Source organism: Ailuropoda melanoleuca, chromosome 9 (assembly GCF_002007445.2).
Source record: "Ailuropoda melanoleuca isolate Jingjing chromosome 9, ASM200744v2, whole genome shotgun sequence".
NCBI classification, from domain to species: Eukaryota; Metazoa; Chordata; class Mammalia; order Carnivora; family Ursidae; genus Ailuropoda; species Ailuropoda melanoleuca.
In genome coordinates this window covers 67,617,691-67,626,081 of record NC_048226.1, presented here as the reverse complement: position 1 = coordinate 67,626,081, position 8,391 = coordinate 67,617,691, and positions in this window count along the sequence as shown.

The following is an 8,391-nucleotide window of genomic DNA, read 5'->3' as shown; positions in this document are numbered from 1 at the left end:
GGGGAGTGAGAGAGGAAGAAGCAGGCTCCCAGCGGAGAAGCCCGATGAGGGACTCCTTTCCGGAACGTTGTGATCACGCCCTAATCTGAAGACAGGTGCTTGGTGACTGTGCCACTCAGGTGCTCCGGGTTGTGGGCTTCTTGATTTTTCAGCCTGCCTTCTGGGGGAGGGGCCTGCCTGCCGGTACTCAGAAAACCCTGTTTGGGTAGAGTCTCCGTGTCCCCTGCGAGGGGGGATGGGGATGGGCACCCTGTGAGCCGGTATTTCCGGGCTTTTGTTCTCTGGCGGCTTTCCCTGGCGGTTTGCTATGCCTCTTCTGAGAGTCAGAGCAGCAGTGGCCGTATCCTAGCCTCTGTTTCAGAACAGAGGGATCACGGATCATTCTCCACTGATGTTCTGGCCACTTTAACTCTGTTTCTGTTGGTGCTGCTCAACCCTGCAGCATCCCNCCCGGGCTGTGCGCCCCACACCCGGCGTCCCAGCCCTCACTTCCAGGGCTGGCGTGTCTCTGTCCTTTGTGTTTCCAACCCTGCCAGCTGCCAGTCGCCAGCCGCCCCGCGTGGGCTCCCGGAGCTCCTGGTCTCAGTCTGGTGTCTTGCGGGTGCTGACCGCGAGTCTGCCTGCTCCCCTGTGCAGGCGGCCCTACAGCCGCCCCATGCACGCTCCCAGAGCTCCCGGTCTCTGCCTGGATCCAGTGAGCACACCGGAGCTCCAGAGCTCCGTGAGATGCTTGGTGGTGCATGCTCCCAGCTCACGGACTCAGTCTGCTGTTTCCAGGGTACTGGTCCGCAGTCCGCCTGCTCCCCGGTGCAGGTGGCCCGCCAGCCGCCAGCCGCCCCGCACGCGCTCCCGGAGCTCCCGTTCTCAGTCTGCTGTCTCGCGGGTGCCATCCACGAGTCCGCCTGCTCCCCCGTGTAGGTGGCCCGCCAACCGCCAGCCATCCCGCGTGCGCTCCCGGAGCTCCCGTTCTAAGTCTGCTGTCTCAAGCGTGCGGGTCCGCGGTCTGTCCGCTCCCCCGTGCAGGTGGCTACCGCTTCCCGGCGCCCTGACATGGCAGCTCCCTCCCCCTTCTGTTTATCTTCCAATATCTGTGGCGGTTTCACGGCTCCCCGCTTCATACCTCGATACTCAGCGCTGGAGATGTTCATTTGTAGAGATCCAGATGTATCTTCCTGCGTCTCAGGCTGATTCCGTGGATGTTCCTGCTGGTCTGGTACCTATCCAGCTCAACTCAGGGGACCGGCTGAAAAAGGGGTCCCCTACTCCTCCGCCATCTTAACTCTAAACACTTGTTTTCACTGGGCTTCTTTATTATCATATCTGTGGGGTTTTTAGAAAGAGGTTTATAAAAAATTACTTCGTTTTGACATATCAAATTTGGTGCCTTCAGCAACTTTAAAAAAACGACTGAATTGCTAAATATGGTGGGACTTCTAGAATGGCTAAGTTAGAAGCTCAGCAAATCATCTCACCAAAAAGAAGCAATAAAACTAGACAACATGTTCAAAACAACCACTTGGGAATTCTAGAAATTGAAAAAAGATATACAACAAGTAGTGTTTATCCAAGAAAAACTACTGGACTAACTTTCAGGGATGCCCTAACTTTCAGGGCTTGGTTTAGGATTGTTTTCTTTCCCTCCATCCTGTTCCATGATTGTAGTAGTTCTACCAGGATGGAGTAGGCCATAAGGACCAGCAGCCTTGCTGTGAGAGGGGGCTGACTTGATTTTTGGAACATGGAACAACTCATTCCCAAGAGTTTTTTCAAAATAGTAGGACAATCCAGAAACAATAGCAAACATCCAGGAAGGCCAGGAGGTCCTGCCCATTGGTTGGGGCAAGCGACATACCAACAGACCAGCTAGAAATATAACAGCTATCTGGGATGAGGGAGGCATAGTGGTCATTGGAAATCTTTTACATATCCCTAGTTGTTTGGAAGCTAGTAGGCTTGCTCAAGGCTACACACATGTTCAACGGAAATCAGAGAGAACCCTAACTGTCTATTCATAGTTTGTTTAATTAACATGAGGCCTATTTACTCAGAAAGTAAAAATTGGAGCTTACAGACTGCATAAGCTTTGAATGCAGTCCCTAAACTATACATTAAAGCATCAGCAAAAAGAAAAGCCTTACTAGCTCCAAGTTTTTTAAGTGCAACTTCTGACCAATTATTGGCTAATCATTAAATTGTACTAATCCATATGTGATTCCTAGAAAGATGGCTTAAAAGCAAAAACAAAAATATATTTTTTAAAATAACAGAGACATAAGCAGCTGCACACTATAGAGGAATCTCCTTTATAGAATTAGTCCAGGCAAGTCACTAAACAAACAAAAGTAACAACACCCCCAGGATAGGTGGTGAATCCAGAATCCAGAGATGCTACCATATATTACCTAAAATGTCAAATTTTCAACAACAAAATAATTAAAGACATGTAAAGAAATAGGGAAGTATAACCCATACACAGCAAGAAAAGTGGTCAATAGAAACTGTGTGGGGACCCATGCATTAGACCTTGTAGACAAAGACTTCAAATCAGATATTATAAACATGCTTATATAAACAAGGGAAACTTTAAATAATTAAAGAATGTTGACAGTAATTAAATAGAGAATATCAATTAAAATTTTTTTAAACAAATGGAAATTCTGTGGATGAAAAGTACAATACCTGAAATTTTAAAAATTTACCAGGAAGTTTAACAGCAGGTCTGAGTGGGCAGAAGAAAGAATCAGGAACTTGGAGCTAGATTAATAGACATTAGCTGATCTGAAGAACAGAAAGAATTGAAATAAATGAGCCCCAAGAAATGATGGAACACCATCAAGCTCACAACATATGCATTAAGGGAGCCACAGAAAGAAAGGAGAGAAAGGTACAGTAAAAAATAAATAAATAAATAAATAAATAAATAAATAAATAAATAAATAAATAATAGTAGCCAAAAAAATCCCCCAAAATAATGGAAAACACTAATCTACATATCTGAGGATGTCAAATGCAAATTAGAGATAACCAAATTTTGGTTCAAAATCCAAAAATCATTTAGTGTAATATACTCTATTAAAAAAGGATAAAACCACCTGATCATTTCAAAAGAAGCAGTTGACAAAACCCAACACCTGTTTTATTAAAAACTCTCAATAAATTGGGAACAAAAGGGAAACTAGTAAAGATTATCTACAAAAAACCTATAGCTAACATTATACTTAATAGTAAAAGACTAAAACTTTTCCTCCTAAGATTGGAACCAAGGCAAGGACATTCATTCTTGTCACTTCTTTTTATCATTGTAGTAGAGAGTCTAGCTATTACAATAAGGCAAGAAAAAGAAAATGTATTCGGATTAGAAAGGAAAAAGTAAAACTGTCTTTATTTGCAGATGGCATGATTCTATGTAGAACATTCTAAGGAATCCACAAAAACTAGAAGCAATGCACAGTTCAGCAAGGTTGCAGAATTCATGATCAATATACAAAATCAATTGTATCTTCCTGTACTAGTGATAAAGAAACCAAAACAGTCACACCAAGCACATTTTATTCACAGTAACACCATGAACAAGTAAGTGTCATAGAAGAAAAATTATGGAAAATAATGAAGCTGAAGAGAGGAAGAAAAATATTGGATCACAAAGGTAGGCTTAGGGAACTCAGTGACTCCATAAAGCGTAATAACATTCATATCATAGAAGTCCCAGAAGAAGAAGAGAGGGGGAAATGGACAGGTCTATTTGAGCAAATAATTGCTGAAAACTTCCCTAATCTGGGGAAAGAAACAGACATCCAAATCCAGAAGGCACAAAGGACTCCCATCAAGATCAACAAAAGCAGGCCAACACCAAGATATACTGTAGTAAAATTTGCAAAATACATAGATCAGGAAAAAATCCTAAAAGCAGCAAAGGAAAAGAAATCCTTAACTTACAAGGGAACACAAATAGGGTTAGCAACAGACCTCTCCACACAAATCTGGCAGGCCAGAAAAAAGTGGCATGATAGAGTCAATGTGCTGAATGGGAAAAATATGCAGCCAAGAATATTTTATCCGCAAGGCTATCATTCAGAGTAGAAGCAGAGATAAAGAATTTCCCAGAAAAACAAAAACTAAAGGAGTTTGTGACTATTAAACCAGACCTGCAAGAAATATTTAAGGGAACTCTTTAAGTGGGAAAGAAAGACCAAAAGCAACTAAAACTAGGAAGGAACAGAGAAAATCTCCAGAAACAATGACTTAACAGATACTACAATGACACTAAAATTATGTCTATCAATAATCACTCTGAATGTAAATGCACTGAATACTCCAGCAAAAGACATAGAGTATCAAAATGGATAAAAAACAAGACCTATCCATATGCTGCCTGAGTAAGAGACTCAGGCACCTAAAGACACCTGCAGGTTGAAAGTGAGGGAATGAAGAATCATCTATCATGCTAATGGACATTTTAAAAAAAGCCAGATTAGCCATACTTATATCAGACAAACTAGATTTTAAACCAAAGATGGTAACGAGATGAAGAAGGGCACCATATCATAATAAAGGGGTCTATCCAACAAGAAGATCTACGAATTTTTTAGTTTTTATGCCCCCAACTTGGGAGCAACCAATATATAAATCAATCAATGAAAAAGATAAAGAAACTCATTGATAATAATACAATAATAGTAGGAGCCTTTAACATCCCACTCACAGCAATGGACAGATCATCTAAGCAGAAAACCAACAGGGAAACAATGGCTTTGAATGACACACTGGACCAAATGGACTTAACACACATATTCAGAACATTTCATCCTAAAGCAGCAGAATACACATTCTTTTTAAGTGCACATGGAACATTTTCCAGAATAGATCACATACTGAGTCACAAACCAGGCCTCAACCAATACAAAAAGATTGAGCTCATATCAGGCTTATTTTCAGACCATAATGCAATGAAACTCAAAGTCAAGCAGAAGAAAAAATTTGGAAAAACCACAAATACATGGAGGTTAAACAACACCCTATTAAAGAATGAATGGGTTCACTGGGAAATTAAAGAAGAAATAAAACATACATGGAAGCAAATGAAAATGAAAACATGATAGTCCAAAACTTCTGGAATGTAGCAAAGGCAGTTCTAAGAGGGAAGTATATTGTAATACAGGCCTACTTCAAGAAGCAAGAAGACTCAAATACACAACCTAACCTTACACCTAAAGTAATTAGAAAAGGGACAGCAAATAAACTCTAAAGCCAGCAGAAGGAGGGAAATAATAAAGATTAGAGCAGAAATAAGTTATATGGAAACAAAAAACCCCAGTAGAACAGATCAATGAAACTAAAAGCTAGTTCTTTGAAAGAATTAATAAAATTGATAAAACCCTAGCCAGACTTATCAAAAAGAAAAGAGAAAGGACCCAAATAAATAAAATCACGAGAGTGAGAGGAGAGATCACAACCAACACTGCAGAAATACAAATAATTGTAAGAGAATATTATGAAAAGTGATATACCAACAAATTGGGCAATCTGGAAAAAATGGACAAATTCCTAGAAACATATAAACTACCAACACTGAAACAGGAAGAAATAGAAAATTTGAACAAACCCATAACAAGAAAAGAAACTGAATCGGTAATCAAAAATCTCCCAACAATTAAAAGTCCAGGGCCAGATGGCTTAACAAGAGAATTCTACCAAACATTGAAAGAAGAGTTTATATCTATTCTTCTCAAACTGTTCCAAGAAATAGAAATGGAAGGAAAACTTTCAACTCTCCTATGAGGCCAGCATTACTTTGAATTCAAAACTAAAAATCCCACTAAAAAGGATAAATACAGGCCAATATCCCTGATGAACATGGATGCAAAAATTTTCAACAAGATACTAGCAAGTCAAATCCAACAGTATATTAAGAAATTATTCACCATGATCAAGTGGGATTTATTCCTGGGCTTCAAGGGTGGTTTAATATTTACAAATCAATCAAAATGATACACCACATTAATGAAAGAAAGGATAAGAACCATATGGTCCTCTCAATAAATGCAGAAAAAGCATTTGACAAACTACAGCAATCATTCTTGATAAAAACCCTCAACAAAGTGGGCTAGAGGGAATGCGCCTCAACATCAGAAAGCCCTTACATAAAAGACCCACAGGTAATATCCTCCTCAATGGGGAAAAACAGAGTTTTTCCTCTATATTCAGGAACAAGACAGGGATGTCCACTTTCACCATTGTTATTTAGCATATTACTTGAAGTCCTAGCCTCAGCAATCAGACAAACAAAAGGACATAAAAGCATCTAAATCAGCAAGGAAGAAGTCTAACTTTCACTATTTGCAAATGACATCATATTCTATGTAGAAAACCCAAAAGACTCCACCAAAATATTGCTAGAACTGACACAAAAATTCAGCAAAGTCACAGGATACAAATTCAATGTACAGAAATCTGTTGCATTTCTATACACCAATAATGAAGTTGCAGAAAGAGAAATCAAAGAGAAATCAAGGAATTGATCCAATTTACAGTTGCACCAAAAACTATAAGATGCCTGGGAATAAACCTAAACAAAGAGGTAGATGATCTGTACTCTGAAAACTATAGAACACTTACGAAATAAATTGAAGATGACACAAAGAAATGGAAAAACATTCCATGCTCATGGATTGGAAGAACAAATATTGTTAAAATGTCTCAACTACTCAAGCAATCTATATGCTTAATGCAATCCCTATCAAAATACTGCCAGCATTTCTCACAGAGCTGGAACAAACAAACTTAACATTTGTATGGAACCACAGAAGACCCTGAATAGCCAAAGCAATCCTGAGAAAGAAAAGCAAAGCTGGAGGCATCACAATTCCAGACTTCAAGATATTACAAATCTGTAGTCATCAAGACAGTATAGTACTGGCACAAAAACAGACACATAGATAAACAGAACAGAATAGAAAACTCAGAAATGGACCCACGGCTCTATGGTCAACTAATCTTTGATAAAGCAAGAAAGAATACCCAATGGAAAAAAGACAGCCTCTTCAACAAATGGTGTTGGGAAAACGGCAGCAACATGCGGAAGAATTAAAGTGGACCACTATCTTACTCTATACACAAAAATAAATTCAAAATGAATTAACGACCAAGATGTGAGATAGGAAACCATCAAAATACTAGAGGAGAACACAGATAACAACCTCTTTGAACATCAGCCATAGCAACTTCTTACTAGACATATCTCCAGAGGCAAGGGAAACAAAAGCAAAAATGAACTATTAGGACTTCATCAAGATAAAAAGCTTCTTCACAGTGAAGGAAACAATCAATAAGACTGAAAGGCAGCCTACGAAATGGGAGAAGATATATGCAAATGACATATCTGAAAAAGGGTTAGTATCCAAAATCTACAAAGAACTTATCAAACTGAACACCCAAAATACAATCCAGTTAAGAAATGGGCAGAAGACATGAATAGACATTTTTCCAAAGAAGACATACAAATGGCCAACATATACATGAAAAGATGCTCAACATCAGGGAAATACAAATGACAACTACAATGAGATATCACCTCACATCTGTCAGAATGGTTAAAATTAACAACACAGGAAAACAACAGATGTTGGTGAGGATGTGGAGGAATGGGAACCCTCTTACCCTGTTGGTAGGAATGCAAACTGGTGCAGTCTTCTCTCTAGAGAACTGTATGGAGCTTACTCAACAAGTTAAAAATAGAACTACCCTTTGACCCAGCAATTGCACTACTAGGTATTTACCCAAAGGATACAAAAATACTGATTCAAAGGGGCACATGCACCCCAATGTTTATAGCAACATATCAACAATAGCCAAATTATGGAAAAAAGGCCAAATGTTCATTGACTGATGAATGGGTAAAGAAGATGTGGTATATATACTGTGGTGGAATATTACTCAGACATCAAAAAGAATGAAATCTTGCCATTTGCAATGATGTGAATAGAGCTTATTATGCTAAGCAAAATAAGTCAGAGAAAGACAAATATGGTATTATTTCCCTCATGGAATTTAAGAAACAAAACAGATGAACATAGGGGAAGGAAGAAAAAAAAGTGGGAGGCAACCCAAAAGAGACTATTAAGTATAGAGAACAGACTTAAGGTTGCTAAAGGGGAGGTGGGTGAGGGATGAACTAAATGGGTGATGGGTATTAAGGAGGGCACTTCTTGTGATGAGTACTGGGTGTTATATATAAGTGATAAATAACTAAATTCTATGCCTGAAACCAATATTACCCTATATGTTAACTAACTAGAATTTAAATAAAACTTGAAACTAACTAAATAAATGAAGATGCATTACATGTTCATGGAATGGAGACTCAATATTGTCAAGATGCCAATTCTCCTGGAA